Genomic DNA, 15,346 nt, shown 5'->3' on the forward strand with positions numbered 1-15,346 from the left:
AGATATAAGCCCACGATTAGAGAACATATTGGGATCAATATAAAAAAAAATGAGCATCTTGCCATGGCCTTGTTCTCCAGATGCCTGAAAACAAGGCTAAGATTAGGTCAAAAAGGAGAAAAAGGCTTCTACTTATTTTTAAACAAGCAGTGTGTGTGTGTGTGTGTGTGTGTGTGTGTGTGTGTGTGTGTGTGTGTGTGTGTGAGAGAGAGAGAGAGAGAGAGAGAGAGAGATGGTCCTTCTGACCATTATCCCATTGGTCATTTGTTTGGCATTATTGAGAAAAGGCCCTGTGTACATATAGTTGTATGCACACAGTACTCTTCTGTGTAACCAAGATTCCTGTTTTGTGAGGTTCCATGTCAAGCACCTCTGTCATGACTGACAAACACATGGCTGCTGGAGGTCAAGCCAGCAGGTGTGATCTCGCTCCCTGGCTCCTATGTTCACTGTATGGATGTGGCAATTGTGAGAAGTGGGCAGTCAGAGTTGCTGGGCTTCTTGTTGTGTGTTTTTTTTTTTTTAAATGCACAAAAATGACCACAGATTTGGGAAACAGAGCCAGAACAGAACAATTCATAACAGGTCTTGGGGGGAAAAAAAGTTAAATGAGGTGTTATGGAGAAATTTGCTTCAGTCTTAATCAAAACTGAATGTGGAACAGTTGGTTGGCAACTGTTACCCTGCACATGCCCAATCTTGTCTGATCTTGGAAGCTAAGCAGGGTCAGGCCTGGTTAGTACTTGGATGGGAGACCACCTGGGAATACTGGGTGCTGTAGGCTTACACCATAGTCTTTCGAGACTGAAGGTTGCCAACCATGTGGAACAGTCATTATGAGATAACTGAAAACTCTTAGTGCAAGGACCTGGGAGTCTTCAAAGAGAGAGGAATCTGATAAAGAGCATCTTGGGTGCCTGTGTGAAACATGTTATTGGAAATGGAAAAGGGTGCTGTGTCCGTATAGCTTGGCAGATGCTTGGGTAGACTTCAAAACACTTCAAAAGAAGTCCAACTACATGTAGCATTTTTTAAAAAGCAGAATGGGAATATTCATTATCTGAAGCCAAAATGATTTCTTATGAAATCATGAATCCTCTTATGAAAAGGGGCTTATACTGATTCTTGGAGAACAGATCTTTCAAAGGCTATTAGCTATTATGTTGAGAGGCAGGCTGGGGAGCAATAGGAGCAAAGGACTCTTTTCCTTTAATCTGGGCTTTGAGGCTTCTGGGAAGAAGTGAGAGAATGGACTATTGTAGGTGAACCTTTGGTCTGATCTGCAGGCCTCTTCTTATTTGAAAAATGGAGGAAAAACCAAAAGGCCGAGGTGGAAGGCTGCTTGGCTCCACAGCTGATAAACGATGGGCAATGCTCTAGTGGGAATATTCATAGTAGCTCTGGAAGAAGAGACACCAGCTCTTGGCAGCCGAATCATTGGCCAGGATGGTGTTACAGTTGTGCCAAAGACTCATTGGAGCACTGGCATTTTTTTTGCACAGGGGCTGAGCCAGGAATGCCTGGAGAATGACTCATAATTGTGCCAGAGTCATGGGTGGTGGAATTGCATGCACCGTAGAGTATTCCTAGAAACCAAAAGAATGTAAGAGAAGCCCTGACTGTTCTTCAAGGACCTAGGGTAGCACAGGCCATCACTGCAAATAGTTGGACTGAAATAAGGAGAGGACATGCTGGAAATGTGAAATTAGGCTTCCTAGTCTTTCATTGCTGCCTGGTTAGATCCAGCCAATGGAAAGGGATAAAAAGTGATTGCTAAAACCTGGGCTGGTATTGATCTGGATTCAGGCACATGCAGATTATGGAAGAAAGACGCGTGGAGCTGACTTACAAGTATAATAAACCCCATTGGATTACTCTGGGGTCAATCTGGGGTCTATCTAAACATTCTTTTTTCAAGGAGTGGTCAACCGGATCAGTCTGAGAAGCTCACAAGCAAGATATAAAGGCAACAATGATTTCTCAATGTATTTATTTATATCCTGTCTTTCCACCACTTGGGGCCATCAAGGCGGCTTACAAAACGTTTCAATATAATAGATGAAACAATGCTAAAACATTAATAAAAAATTAAAACCATAAAACAGGAAGACACAGTTGGATCATTAAAAGATGTTTCATGAAAAGCACCAACCTTCCCCCCCCCCACACTGTTTGAATTTAAAAGCTTCCCTAAATAAAAAGTCTTGAGACCCAGCCGAAAGGACTCTAAAGAGGGAGCTGTTCTCAATTTCAGGGGGAGGGAATTCCATAGATAGGGTGCCACAACTGAGAAGACCCTATTTCTTGCTGGCATCGCCCTCACTTCTGCTGGTGGAGGCACAGTTAGAAGGGCCCCCTCTGATAATCTGAAAAGACGGGTAGGATTATATATTTCTGATTTTCACACACACACTGCATTTCAGCTTGAAGATTAGAAACGGTTTTGCCAAACGGAAGGAGAATGTGTTTGTGCTGAATAAATATTAGAGCCACACTGAGCTGAAAGGAAGGAGAAATTGGGGGGGGGGGGTCAGTGGTGTAGCTAGAGGGGGTGCAAAGCAGTAAGTTTTGCAGGGAGCCTCAGCGTGGCATGCAAGCGGCTCCTCCCCCTCCCCTTTGGAGCCATTCCAGATGGGGGAGCAAAATGGAGGCAAAAACTTAGTGCTTTGCACCCCCTCTAGCTATGCCATGGGAGGGGGGGTCTAAGGAAGTCATACTTTCCTTTTTGATGGGAGTGAGAACAAGGGCAAGTATTTTTGCCAGTGTATTGTCAGGGTAGAAAGCATTGTTCTCACTCTGATTTGACCTTGTGATATCATCAGTCTGACTATCAAATCCCTAATTGGCAGGGGCTATTGCATCAACACAAAAAAGTTCAACTTTAAAAAAGGCAGTAGTAGAGCTGCCAACCAAGCACTAAGCAATGAATGTGAGTTCAATATTCTTAAAAAAATAATAATAATAATCCAGTTTTTGTCTCATACATTGACCTTGCTGGTTTATGACATGATGTCTTGCCACAGCTCCTCATGCCCGCTTAAGGCTGATTAGTTTCCCTTGTGAAACTCACCAGTGCAGCAAGCAAAAGTCAGAGTCCAGTTCCAGTTCACAGATTCCAAGTAAACCAGTCCAATCAATGAGAGTTGCCAAATCAGTCCAGAGCCAATAAGCCAAGTTACAGTCTGAGGTCAGATTCCAGGTAGTCAGTCAAATCAGTCAGAGTATCCAAGTCAATAAGACACGTCAGTCTCCTCTCCAACCTGCACTCCTTCTCCAACCCACATCCCCCTTCCTGCCTCAGGTGCTCCTTATATTCCTGAGGGCCCTATGGCCTTCAAGTGGCTGCAGCTGTGCAGCACACTCTGCTGGATGCCCAGGCCTTACCCTTAAAGGGGCCACTGCTGACACCACATCTACCTCCTCGCCAGATCTTCCGCAATTCCAATACACATGAATACAAGGCTCCTTAAATATCAAGAAGAAAATTAATTTAAAATTCACCACAAAAAGGGTCTGCATACAAATGCAGATTATCAGGGGTACAACTGCTTTCTTTTGCCAAACTGTGATATTTTATTGAACTTCTTGCTGAATAACTAGAGTGGGAATAGAGTGGGATGAATGACCTCTCCAGAACATAATAGGAGACCAAGTGAAAGATACAACCTTAATGAACATTTTTAAGCGGCAGATGTTTAAATGGAGTCATAACATACAGTTTCTGCCCTGTAAAGCCCAATTGATCTTGACTCATCCATTTGTACTGAAAAGAAGCAAAAGAACACAAAAGGGGCTGCTTTTTAAGTAGTCAATGTGCAAGATAGGCCCAAGATAGATGTCTGTGTACATTTATTCCCTGTTCTATTCTAGAATCTGGATGTACAAGCGTATGGTTGTTTAAATGCACAGTCTGCCCTGTCCCAACGGCTCCGGATGGATAACAACTGAAGTGGAAATGCGGCATATAAATATTTCAAATACATAAATAAATAATAAAAGCCCAAGAACTCACTGAAACAGAATAACACAGAATCAAGTTCAAGCACAAAACCACATGAAAAAAACCTCAACTCTCCAGCAGTGTATCCATAGGTCCGTGAGGGAGTATCTGCTTTGTACACAGCAAGCCCCAAATTTGGCCCTCAGCACTCCCATATAAAAATCTATGAGAAAGTCCTTTGCTTGGGTCAACAGAAACTTGCTGTCCATCAGAGCGGACAAGGCTGTGTTGGATGGATCAGTGCTCTGACTTGATTCATCATCATGCACCTTTTATAAAATGCTCAGGTGGGTCTTTGATCAGGACCAAAGGAGCTAGCAATTTGGCACACGAATGGGAACTGTTGGGAAGGAATACAGTGGATTCCACATCCAAGATTTAATCTAACCTGAGATTATACAATATTTTTTAAAGAAATTCTTATACCCTGCTGTTGTCTTATTCGCCTACATAGCTGGCGCAAGTCTGAGTAGCCCCAAACAGCAGGCTGGAGTTTAATATGGGGTAAGGGGAATAATATCCCCTTATCCCATGGTGACCTCCACCAGTTTCAACCTTGTGTTGGATACAGGGCAGGCCATGCAGCCTGGTTGTACCAATGCAGGGATAGGATTGTGCTGTAAGTTGCACTAAGGCTTGCCTTGTCTACTATGAGGTGCAGTGCTTTTGGCACACCGGAAGCCTCCGGACAGTGGAGGTAGGTATAACACAGCTGGAAATGGCTCAGCCTGCATTGTGTCAGTCTCTTGCATGTTTCAGAAGTGGGCCTAGAACCCTTCCTGGACCTGTTCCAAAAATGCTTCTACCCCAATGAGAAACTGAAGTCCAGGGGTATCGTTCTGTTTTGTCTGTAGCCCGGCCTGCTACTTGGACTGGGAGAAAGACATTCAACTCTAATAACACAGACTAGTTCATAACCATATGAATTACTTTTGATTCCTATTCGCAGGTGTACTTTTAATTGACTCTGTTCTTATGCCGTATTACGAGATGTAATTTACGGCGTAATCCTATCTTGTACTGGAACAGGCAGGCCAGGAGGCTGAAGTAGCTCAGCCAAACTACCCCTGGGTAAGCCACCATGGCCCCAGTGTGTCTTCTTGGGCTTGCACCAACTCAGGAGGTAGCATAAGTCCGAGGAGAACGGAGCGACTTCAAGTTGTTCCATGCTGCTCAGGGAATGGCGTTGGGATCCAGCATAACAGATGGGTCCCAGCCCTGCTTCCTGCTCCGTGCCTGCCCGGCCACCCTTCCCCTTCCCCTGCTCCAGAACACGTCCCTCCCGCCTCCTCCCTGCCCACCTCAGAACCTTGTGTCGGCCAAGCTCGGCCAACGTAACCCTCTGTTCCCAGTCAGTATGGAGGCTGGATACAGCCTCTCCAGGCTGGTGTGTGTCCCTGCACTAGCCCATCCGACTCCTGAGGAGGCACAAATGTGCTTTATGGCACATTTGCAACCTTCCTGGATCGGTGCTAGGGACTTGCGCCGGCCCAAGGTGCAGTCAGGATTTCACCCTTAATGATGTAATGACAGCTAGCTAGCAAAATAGATATAACTAGGCAGGCAGGCACTGTATACCATTTCTCCATACAAGACTTTCTCAACTGTGGATCTTAATTGTTTTTAAAAAATGGGATCTTAAGTGTTCATAAACAGAAAAGTAGTGAAACAATGGGCGCAATCCAAACCCCTTATGTCGATGCTTTCCAGCACTGGCATAGCGGTGCCAATGGGACGTGTGCTGCATCCTGCAGTTGGGTGTCACTCACAGAGGCCTCCTCAAAGTAAGGGAATGTTTGTTCCCTTACCTCAGGGCTGCACTGCCCTTGTCAGTGCTGGAAAGCACTGACATAAGGGGTTTGGATTGTGCCCTATGTGAGAGAGCTATTATAACATTCCTGAAGTGATTTCCTTGCATGTGTGTTGCTGAAAACTCACTCCCCTACTTTACGTCTTCCGAACTCATGCAGGCTCCTTGCTTATCAGGGTTGCTTGATTCAAGGTAAGCAAAGTCATTGAACTAAAGCACTTTGGGGGCCATCCTGTCCCCAGTGGGAGACGGGTGAGAGCGGGGTCTTCGTATTGGGCAGTAGCAAAGTGGGCACCTATGAATCCAAATCCCACTGTGAATCATTAGCCACCTAGAGTTGATTAATACATATTTTGAATGAAAAAGATGTTCATTTAAAGACAATAAGACTTCACCAATAATCATCTCAAAAAAGCCATTAGGAACCTATAAGGCTTGTGGTCAGGATATCTGAGAAATGACCTTCTTCCATACAATCCGTCCCCTCCTCTCCAGTAATCATAGAAGGCCCTTTTACGCATGCCACCACCAATGGAAATGAGAGGGGTGGCAGGAAGGAGTAGGGCTTCTCCATAGTGGCACTGGTTCTATGGAACTCCCTTACATTTAGCTTATGAACTGCTTCTTCCTTAGAGGATTTCCAGCAGGGTCTAAAGACATTTCTTTTTACGTTCACATTCCTGGTTTAGAGCTTTTAATATGGGGTTTTTACTCTGTTTAGTGGGCTGCTTTTTCATCATTTTACCATTTGCTGCTGGTTTTTCATCCTATTCTGGGCTTTTATGAGTTTTTTTTTAGGTCTTGTTACCCTGCACATGCCTGATCTCATCTGATCTTGGAAGCTAAGCAGGGTCAGGACCGGTTAGTACTTAGATGGGAGACCGCCTGGGAATACCGGGTGCTGTAGGCTTATACCATAGTCTTTCGAGACTGAAGGTTGCCAACCAATTTTTTTTTCCTTTTTATGACATTTTAGTGTTTATATATGTGTATTTTTTTTGATAATTTTTTGGAAGCTGCTTTGAGTGCCTGGTAGGGGGAGAAAACAGCGTAAAAATCTTGTGAATGAATGAATGAATGAACCTTATTTTAGAATGATGCTTTCATGCAACATGGTTTTGGGTTTGGTTTTCTTTGATTATTTAACAGGACAATATGTGACTACCCATTAGTGGTGTAGCTAGAGGGGGTACAAAGCACTACGTTTTGCAGGGAGCCTCACCCCAATATACAAGCAGCCCTCCCCCTCCCCTTCAGAGCCATTCTGGGTGGTGGCAGCAAAATGGAAGCATTCGCCTGGCTCCGAAGGAGACGGGAGCACTGCTTGAACACAGTGGTGAGGCTCCTTGCCAAACTTAATGCTTTGCACCCCGTCTAGCTACACCACTGTGACTGCCCCCCTTTAGTATTTCTTTATGCCCTGCCCTCCGTCAGACATCTTTTGCTTTTAAATTAGTCTTGAAGAGCAAACTCACAGTAGATGAATACAGCATACAGCAAAAGGCTTGGAATGACCAAGCATCAGGACTAGGTCCTTGTAAGAGGACAAAACAGAGGAAGATCATAGAAGATGCAAGAAGTGCAGATTGAAAGGGCAAAGAGGGAGTTCCAAAGAGGCTTGAGGCTTTCAAAACTTGACCTTTCTCATGGTCTTGGTAAGGCAGGCTGTTGCAGTGTCCTCTTTTTTTGTTTTTTAAAAACACTCCTGATACTGGACTTTTCCCACAAAAACTCTAAACTCAACAAACCCAGCATTTGACATGGGTTTTCCAAATTATTCCAAATTGCTGCACATCTAAACTCAACAAAACCAACCTTTGTCAGGAGCTTACTGGAAACTACTGTTCAAGCTTTTCTAGTACAGCTTTTCATGGGTGGATGAGTTCTCTTATTGTGAGTGTGTTTATTGGAGACCTCCCGCAGGCTGCTTTCTGGTAGATTCTCTACTCTGTTTTGAACTTTAACCATCTCAGAATGCCTTGCGGTAGTGTAGCTGGAGGGGGTGCAAAGCACTAAGTTTTGCAGGGAGCCTCACCACAGCATTCAAGCAGGCCCTCCGCTGCAGAGTCATTGGGGGGGGGTGAGAGTAAAACAGAGGCATATGGAGGGGCTGCTTGCATGCTGTGGTGAGGCTCCCTGCAAAACTTAGAGCTTTGCACCCCCTCTAGCTATGCTACTGATGCTTTGCCATCTCTCTCTCTCTCTCTCTCTCTCTCTCTCTCTCTCTCAGGGTGTGTGTGTGTTCGAACTCTCTGCATTTACAGCCTTTCCGGTAGTTCTTTGCCCAGGATATCTATCATTAATCTGTCACGGATACAATCTTGCTTCTTGTCATCAAAATCACGGTTTTCGGCCACCTCATATGTGTTCCTTATAAAGGATTACACTGATTCCCCAGGGTTTGGAATGTTTAGATGGAAATGGGCCCTTCCATAATCCACATTATGCCTGGGTATGGAATGTTTCATCAGCACCTCTCCATAATCATTCTTATGGTTCTCAGTAAAGGCGAAGGCTCTTGCAACGTGATCAGCTTTCCCTCCCATGCCATTGGGCGCCCTGCATTTCCCCTGTCTCCTTGTGGAGCTCTGTTGATATGTGAAGAAAGTGAACAGATTGGTGCTGGCTAAGCCCCACTCCTGTCAGCTAGACAACCAATGAGACCAGTGCCCCAAGGTCTCATGAATGGGGAGGCCAAGCTCATGAATGGTGGTGTACAGATTAGGCCCTGCACATGCCTGATCTCCTCTGATCTCAAAAGCCAAGCAAGGTCAGGCCTGGTTAGTACTTGGATGGGAGACCGCTTGGGAATACTGGGTGCTGTAGGCTTCTACCATAGACTTTCGAGACTGAAGGTTGCCAACCAGATTAGGATCCCTTTCAGTCTGTCCATTCTGAAGGTCTGTCAAAGCTGAAGCTTTCTGAAGACGAAAACTGTGCCACAAAGACATTCTGGCAAATGTTAAGGCTTAAACTGCTGATACCATGTCAGATTACTCAAGAAGAGGCCAGGCCACAAGATGGCTTCTGAACAGAGAATGACTTTATTCTAAGGACCATTCTAGAAAGCCTCCAGGTCTACAGAGCTTGCGTCCTGAGTACACTTCTGTACTGCAGTGAGTCATGGACTCTTCGCTCACAACAGGAGAGGAAACTGAGCGCTTTCCACATGCGCTGCCTCCGACGCATCCTCGGCATCACCTGGCAGGACAAAGTTCCAAACAACACAGTCCTGGAACGTGCTGGAATCCCTAGCATGTATTCACTGCTGAAACAGAGACGCCTGCGTTGGCTTGGTCATGTCGTGAGAATGGATGATGGCCGGATCCCAAAGGATCTCCTCTATGGAGAACTCGTGCAAGGAAAGCGCCCTACAGGTAGACCACAGCTGCGATACAAGGACATCTGCAAGAGGGATCTGAAGGCCTTAGGGATGGACCTCAACAAGTGGGAAACCCTGGCCTCTGAGCGGCCCGCTTGGAGGCAGGCTGTGCAGCATGGCCTTTCCCAGTTTGAAGAGACACTTGGCCAACAGTCTGAGGCTAAGAGGCAAAGAAGGAAGGCCCATAGCCAGGGAGACAGACCAGGGACAGACTGCACTTGCTCCCGGTGTGGAAGGGATTGTCACTCCCGGATTGGCCTTTTCAGCCACACTAGACGCTGTGCCAGAACCACCTTTCAGAGCGCGATACCATAGTCTTTCGAGACTGAAGGTTGCCAATACAAATTCTAGAAAGCCAGCACTTGCATAGCAAAGAGGTGTTACGCAGAGGTGAAGCCCAATAGAATTTATGCCCAGATAGATTTGCATAGGATTAGTCTCACAGCACAACCCAATGCATGTTTTACTCACAGGTAAGTCTCAATATGTTTAAGGGAGGTGTACTCCCAGGTAGGTATGCATAGGATTGCAGCCTTAATATAGCATGGTCTACATACTGTCTTGCTGGTAGCCACTGGGAAAGGTGATGGCCACCTACATGCTAACATATGGCCACCGACATATTAACATAGGCAAATTTCTCAGTGTGCCACATAAGCCAAAACAGTTTGAATCAACATGGGTGAGGACAATTTTAGCCTACAGACCAGCCATTTTTAACCACTGTGCCATGGCACACTGGTGTGCTGTGAATGGTCTGCAGATGTGCTGTGGGCGTTTGGGGCAGGGTCATTTATTAATAGGGCCATTGGGGGATGTGAGCCTTCCACTAAGTGTGCCGTGAGTTGAAAAAGGTTGAAAATCACTGCTATAGACCATAGAGAGAGGTTGAAAGAGTGGACCATGCATTCAATGAATGACTTCTGGGTATAATTGAAATGGGTTGAAAGAGCAGATTGTCGAAAAAGCCAGGGACACCTTTGCGTTCTATATGAAGAAATGCCTGAAAAGGACTTTAGACATCCAGTGAGGAATATGCATAGGCAATAAGCAGAGTTAAAAGCCACCTGACTTGCCCTGGGTAGCTGTATGGTGTATAGGTTTATTGCCACAGCAATTCCATTCTTGAATGAGCTCATTTTTTTCATAGGCCTAGACATGTAATTTGGGTAATTGAAATACAGCCTTGCACCAGGCAGAGGCAAGCACACCTTTATTTTCCCCGCTCACACCCGCCTTAAGGTTTTGTCGCTAAACGACTCGCTGCTGTGACTCACAAAGGTAACTCAGAACCATTAGGAAATCTTTACACCACATCTCCGTGTGTGCAGGCAATTAAAGTGTCAGCTCCACATGAATACCAATATTAACAATGCAGTCAAACTTTAAATGATTTATCACAATTGGTGCTGTGTCGGGGAAAGGAGAACAAGCAGCCACCGAAAAAGCCCCAAAAGGAAGCAAACGAAGGGAGAAAGGATCATATAAATAAATCCACTTGAAATATATATTCAGAGCAAAATGCAAATTACCGCGATAGCAAAGAGGTGCTGTTGGAAGGGGTGATGGATGGTGTTTGGCCTGCATAATGCCTCAGCGTTATCAGGAATGCTGAAATGAATTCATTTTTTAAAACTGTGCAAGCCCACCACACATGACCTCAGTTGCGCACACTGCGGCACAGTGCCAAGAATCACAAAATCCTAATTGAAGTGTAATACCATTATTCTTTATTACTGGCTTTGAGACAAATAGGCCTTTGCCTACAAGTACAGGCGGCTCACAGCCCAATCCTAATCAGCACTGATGCAATGGGGCCAGTGCAGACACGCTGCATCTTAAACATGAATTGAGGTAGTGGGGTAGCTAGAGGGGGTGCAAAGCACTAAGTTTTGCAGGGAGCCTAACTGTAGTGTGGAAGCAGCCCCTCCTCTTCAAAGCCATTCTGGGCACTAAAGCAAAATGGAGACCAGAGAGAGGCTCCCTGCAAAACTTAGTGCTTTGCACCCCCTCTAGCTACGCCACTACCTCAATTCATGTTTGAATTCATGGCAATTCATGCCACTGAATTGAGCAGGCTGCAGTTCTCCTTGAGGTAAGGAACATCTGGTTAAAGCCCCAGCCTGCTCAGTGGGGCAACTTGGACTGTGCATGATGCAAGACTGAGTTCTCTCATGTTGGGTTTTCAGGCCCAGGGAGGGGATAGGATTCGGTGCATGCTGGCAACACTGACCCCACCCCACCTCTGCAGAAATTTAGCTTTACCTTTAGCTTAGCTTTACCTAAGCTTTACCTAAGCTAGCACCTAATCTAACCTGAGGGAGGGATTCTAAGGTCCAGCAAGCTGGGGCACAGGAGCTAGGAGAGGGCAATAAAAATAAATGCGTAAGTGCATACAGAGGTCTACTCTGAGCAGGAGCAGAGTCCTACTTGTGAGTAACAGCCCAAGGTACAGGCACTTGGAAAAATAAATAAAACAGAGGAGGATAAAGTGGAAAGCAAGTTTTTCTACTTGGTTTAAATTAGACTTTGCCCTCAGTCTGGAGAGGTTGAAGAGCTTTCCATCAATCTGGTCTGGAGACAGATGCCTTCTGTTGCAGTTCCAAAGGCATGCTTCAGCAGGACAGCGAAGAAAATCCCAAACAAGGTTGGTGCAAGAACATAGCCCTGCTTCACTCTGCTTCGGATGTCAAAGGGGTCTGATGTGGAGCCATCAAAGACTACAGTGCCCTTCATGTCCTCGTGGAAAGACCTGATGATGCTGAGGAGCCTGGGTGGACATCCGATCTTGGGGAGGATCTTGAAGAGGCCGTCCCTGCTGACCAGGTCGAAAGCCTTCGTGAGATCTATGAAGGCTATACAGAGTGGCTGTCGTTGTTCTCTGCATTTCTCCTGCAGCTGTCTAAGGGAGAATACCATATCGGTAGTGGACCTGTTGGCTCGGAATCCACGCTGCGATTCTGGATAGATGCTCTCTGCAAGTACCTGGAGCCTCTTCAGTGCAACTCGGGCAAACAGCTTTCCTACAACGCTAAGGAGAGAGATGCCATGGTAGTTGTTGCAGTCACCCCTGTCGCCTTTGTTCTTGTACAGCATGACAATATTTGCATCCCTCATGTCCTGTGGTACTCCACCTTCTCTCCAGCAGAGGCTTTCATGCAGCTTAGTGGTGATGATCTCTTTGCAGCACTTTAGGACTTTAGCAGGGATGGTGTCTTTCCCAGGTGCCTTGCCAGAGGCGAGGGAGTCCAGTGCCACGTGAAGTTCTGCTAGGGTTGGTTCACTGTCAAGCTCTTCCAACACAGGCAGGCACTCGATGTTGTTCAGTGCTTCCTTGGTTATTGCATTTTCTGGGGAATATAGCTCAGAGTAGTGCTGCACCCAGCATCCCATCTTCTGCGCCCGGTCATAAGAACATAAGAACATAAGAACAGCCCCACTGGATCAGGCCATAGGCCCATCTAGTCCAGCTTCCTGTATCTCACAGCGGCCCACCAAATGCCCCAGGGAGCACACCAGATAACAAGAGACCTCATCCTGGTGCTCTCCCCTACATCTGGCATTCTGACTTAACCCATTCCTAAAATCAGGAGGTTGTGCATACACATCATGGCTTGTACCCCATAATGGATTTTTCCTCCAGAAACTCGTCCAATCCCCTTTTAAAGGCGTCTAGGCTAGACGCCAGCACCACATCCTGTGGCAAGGAGTTCCACAGACCGACCACGCGCTGAGTAAAGAAATATTTTCTTTTGTCTGTCCTAACCCGCCCAACACTCAATTTTAGTGGATGTCCCCTGGTTCTGGTATTATGTGAGAGTGTAAAGAGCATCTCCCTATCCACTCTGTCCATCCCCTGCATAATTTTGTATGTCTCAATCATGTCCCCCCTCAAGCGTCTCTTTTCTAGGCTGAAGAGGCCCAAACGCCATAGCCTTTCCTCATAAGGAAGGTGCCCCAGCCCCGTAATCATCTTAGTCGCTCTCTTTTGCACCTTTTCCATTTCCACTATGTCTTTTTTGAGATGCGGCGACCAGAACTGGACACAATACTCCAGGTGTGGCCTTACCATCGATTTGTACAACGGCATTATAATACTAACCGTTTTGTTCTCAATACCCTTCCTAATGATCCCAAGCATAGAACTGGCCTTCTTCACTGCTGTCGCACATTGGGTCGACACTTTCATCGACCTGTCCACCACCACCCCAAGATCTCTCTCCTGATCTGTCACAGACAGCTCAGAACCCATCAGCCTATATCTAAAGTTTTGATTTTTTGCCCCAATGTGCATGACTTTACACTTACTGACATTGAAGCGCATCTGCCATTTTGCTGCCCATTCTGCCAGTCTGGAGAGATCCTTCTGGAGCTCCTCACAATCACTTCTGGTCTTTACCACTCGGAAAAGTTTGGTGTCATCTGCAAACTTAGCCACTTCACTGCTCAACCCTGTCTCCAGGTCATTTATGAAGAGGTTGAAAAGCACCGGTCCCAGGACAGATCCTTGGGGCACAAGGCTTTTCACCTCTCTCCATTGTGAAAATTGCCCATTGACACCCACTCTCTGCTTCCTGGCCTCCAACCAGTTCTCAATCCAGGAGAGGACCTGTCCTCTAATTCCCTGACTGTGGAGTTTTTTCAGTAGCCTTTGGTGAGGGACCGTGTCAAACGCCTTCTGAAAGTCCAGATATATAATGTCCACGGGTTCTCCCGCATCCACATGCCTGTTGACCTTTTCAAAGAATTCTATAAGGTTTGTGAGGCAAGACTTACCCTTACAGAAGCCATGCTGACTCTCCCTCAGCAAGGCCTGTTCGTCTATGTGTTTTGAGATCCTATCTTTGATGAGGCATTCCACCATCTTACCCGGTATAGATGTTAGGCTGACCGGCCTATAGTTTCCCGGGTCCCCCCTCTTTCCCTTTTTAAAAATAGGCGTGACATTTGCTATCCTCCAATCTTCTGGTACCGTGGCCGTTTTGAGGGACAAGTTGCATACCTTAGTCAAGAGATCTGCAACTTCATTCTTCAATTCCTTAATAACTCTTGGGTGGATGCCATCAGGGCCCGGTGACTTATTGATCTTTAATTTATCAATGAGGTCTGAAACATCTTCTCTTTTAACCTCTATCTGACTTAACTCCTCGGTTAGGAGGGGCCGTTCGGGCAGCGGTATCTGCACGAGGTCTTCTGCCGTGAAGACAGATGCAAAGAACTCATTTAATTTCTCTGCCATCTCTAAGTCTCCTTTTATCTCCCCTTTCCCTCCCTCACCATCCAGAGGGCCAACCGCTTTTCTGGCGGGTTTCCTGCTTCTAACATATTTGAAGAAGCTTTTATTATTCCCCTTAATGTTGCTGGCCATGCGTTCCTCATAGTCTCGCTTGGCCTCCCCTATCACCTTCTTACATTTCTTTTGCCACAGTTTATGTTCCTTTTTATTCTCTTCATTAGGGCAAGACTTCCATTTACGGAAGGAAGCTTCCTTGCCCTTCACAGCCTCTCTAACTTGGCTGGTTAGCCATGCGGGCACTCTCCTGGATTTAGTGGAACCCTTCTTTCTTTGCGGTATACACCTCTGCTGGGCCTCTATTACTGTTGTTTTAAGCAGCCTCCATGCACTCTGGAGAGACTGGACTCTTTTTACCCTCCCTTTCAACCTCCTTCTAACCAGCCTCCTCATTTGAGGGAAGTCCGCCCGTCGGAAGTCAAGGGTTTTTGTTAGAGATTTGCCTGGTATTCTTCCCCCAACGTGCACGGTCCTGGATGACCTCACCTGTGGCAGACTTCAGAGGGGTAGTTTTCTTCTGTGTTGGACCTAGGGCCAGCTTGATACTGTCATACATCCCCTTGATGTTGCCTGTGTCAGCTGCTATCTGGGAACAGAGTTGGAGCCAGTAGTCATCTCCTGGCAGTCTGCTGGAATTTGCTGCGAGCAGCTCGGAAAACCTGCAGGTTGTGCTCACTGGGACAGGCTTTGTATGCTGCTAGAGCTCTCTTCTTTTCCTCAATGACTGGTGTCAACTCCTCAGAGTGGAGTTGGCCGGCTTGTTGGTCTTCTTGCCGAATATGGACAAGGCGGTGTTGTAAGCGGCATTTTTGAAATGTTCCCATCTGTTGGATGCATCTGCATCGGCTGGGCCTGGAAGAG

General features: G+C 46.3%; 2 pseudogenes; both read left to right on the forward strand.

The window, feature by feature from the left end:
• The first annotated feature begins 667 nt into the window (after window positions 1-667).
• LOC136642793 (5S ribosomal RNA) lies at window positions 668-784 on the forward strand (annotated as a pseudogene).
• A 5,817-nt stretch (window positions 785-6,601) lies between these two features.
• LOC136642941 (5S ribosomal RNA) lies at window positions 6,602-6,720 on the forward strand (annotated as a pseudogene).
• The last annotated feature ends 8,626 nt before the right edge of the window (window positions 6,721-15,346 follow it).

This window comes from Tiliqua scincoides, chromosome 2, assembly GCF_035046505.1.
Source record: "Tiliqua scincoides isolate rTilSci1 chromosome 2, rTilSci1.hap2, whole genome shotgun sequence".
Lineage (NCBI taxonomy): Eukaryota > Metazoa > Chordata > Lepidosauria > Squamata > Scincidae > Tiliqua > Tiliqua scincoides.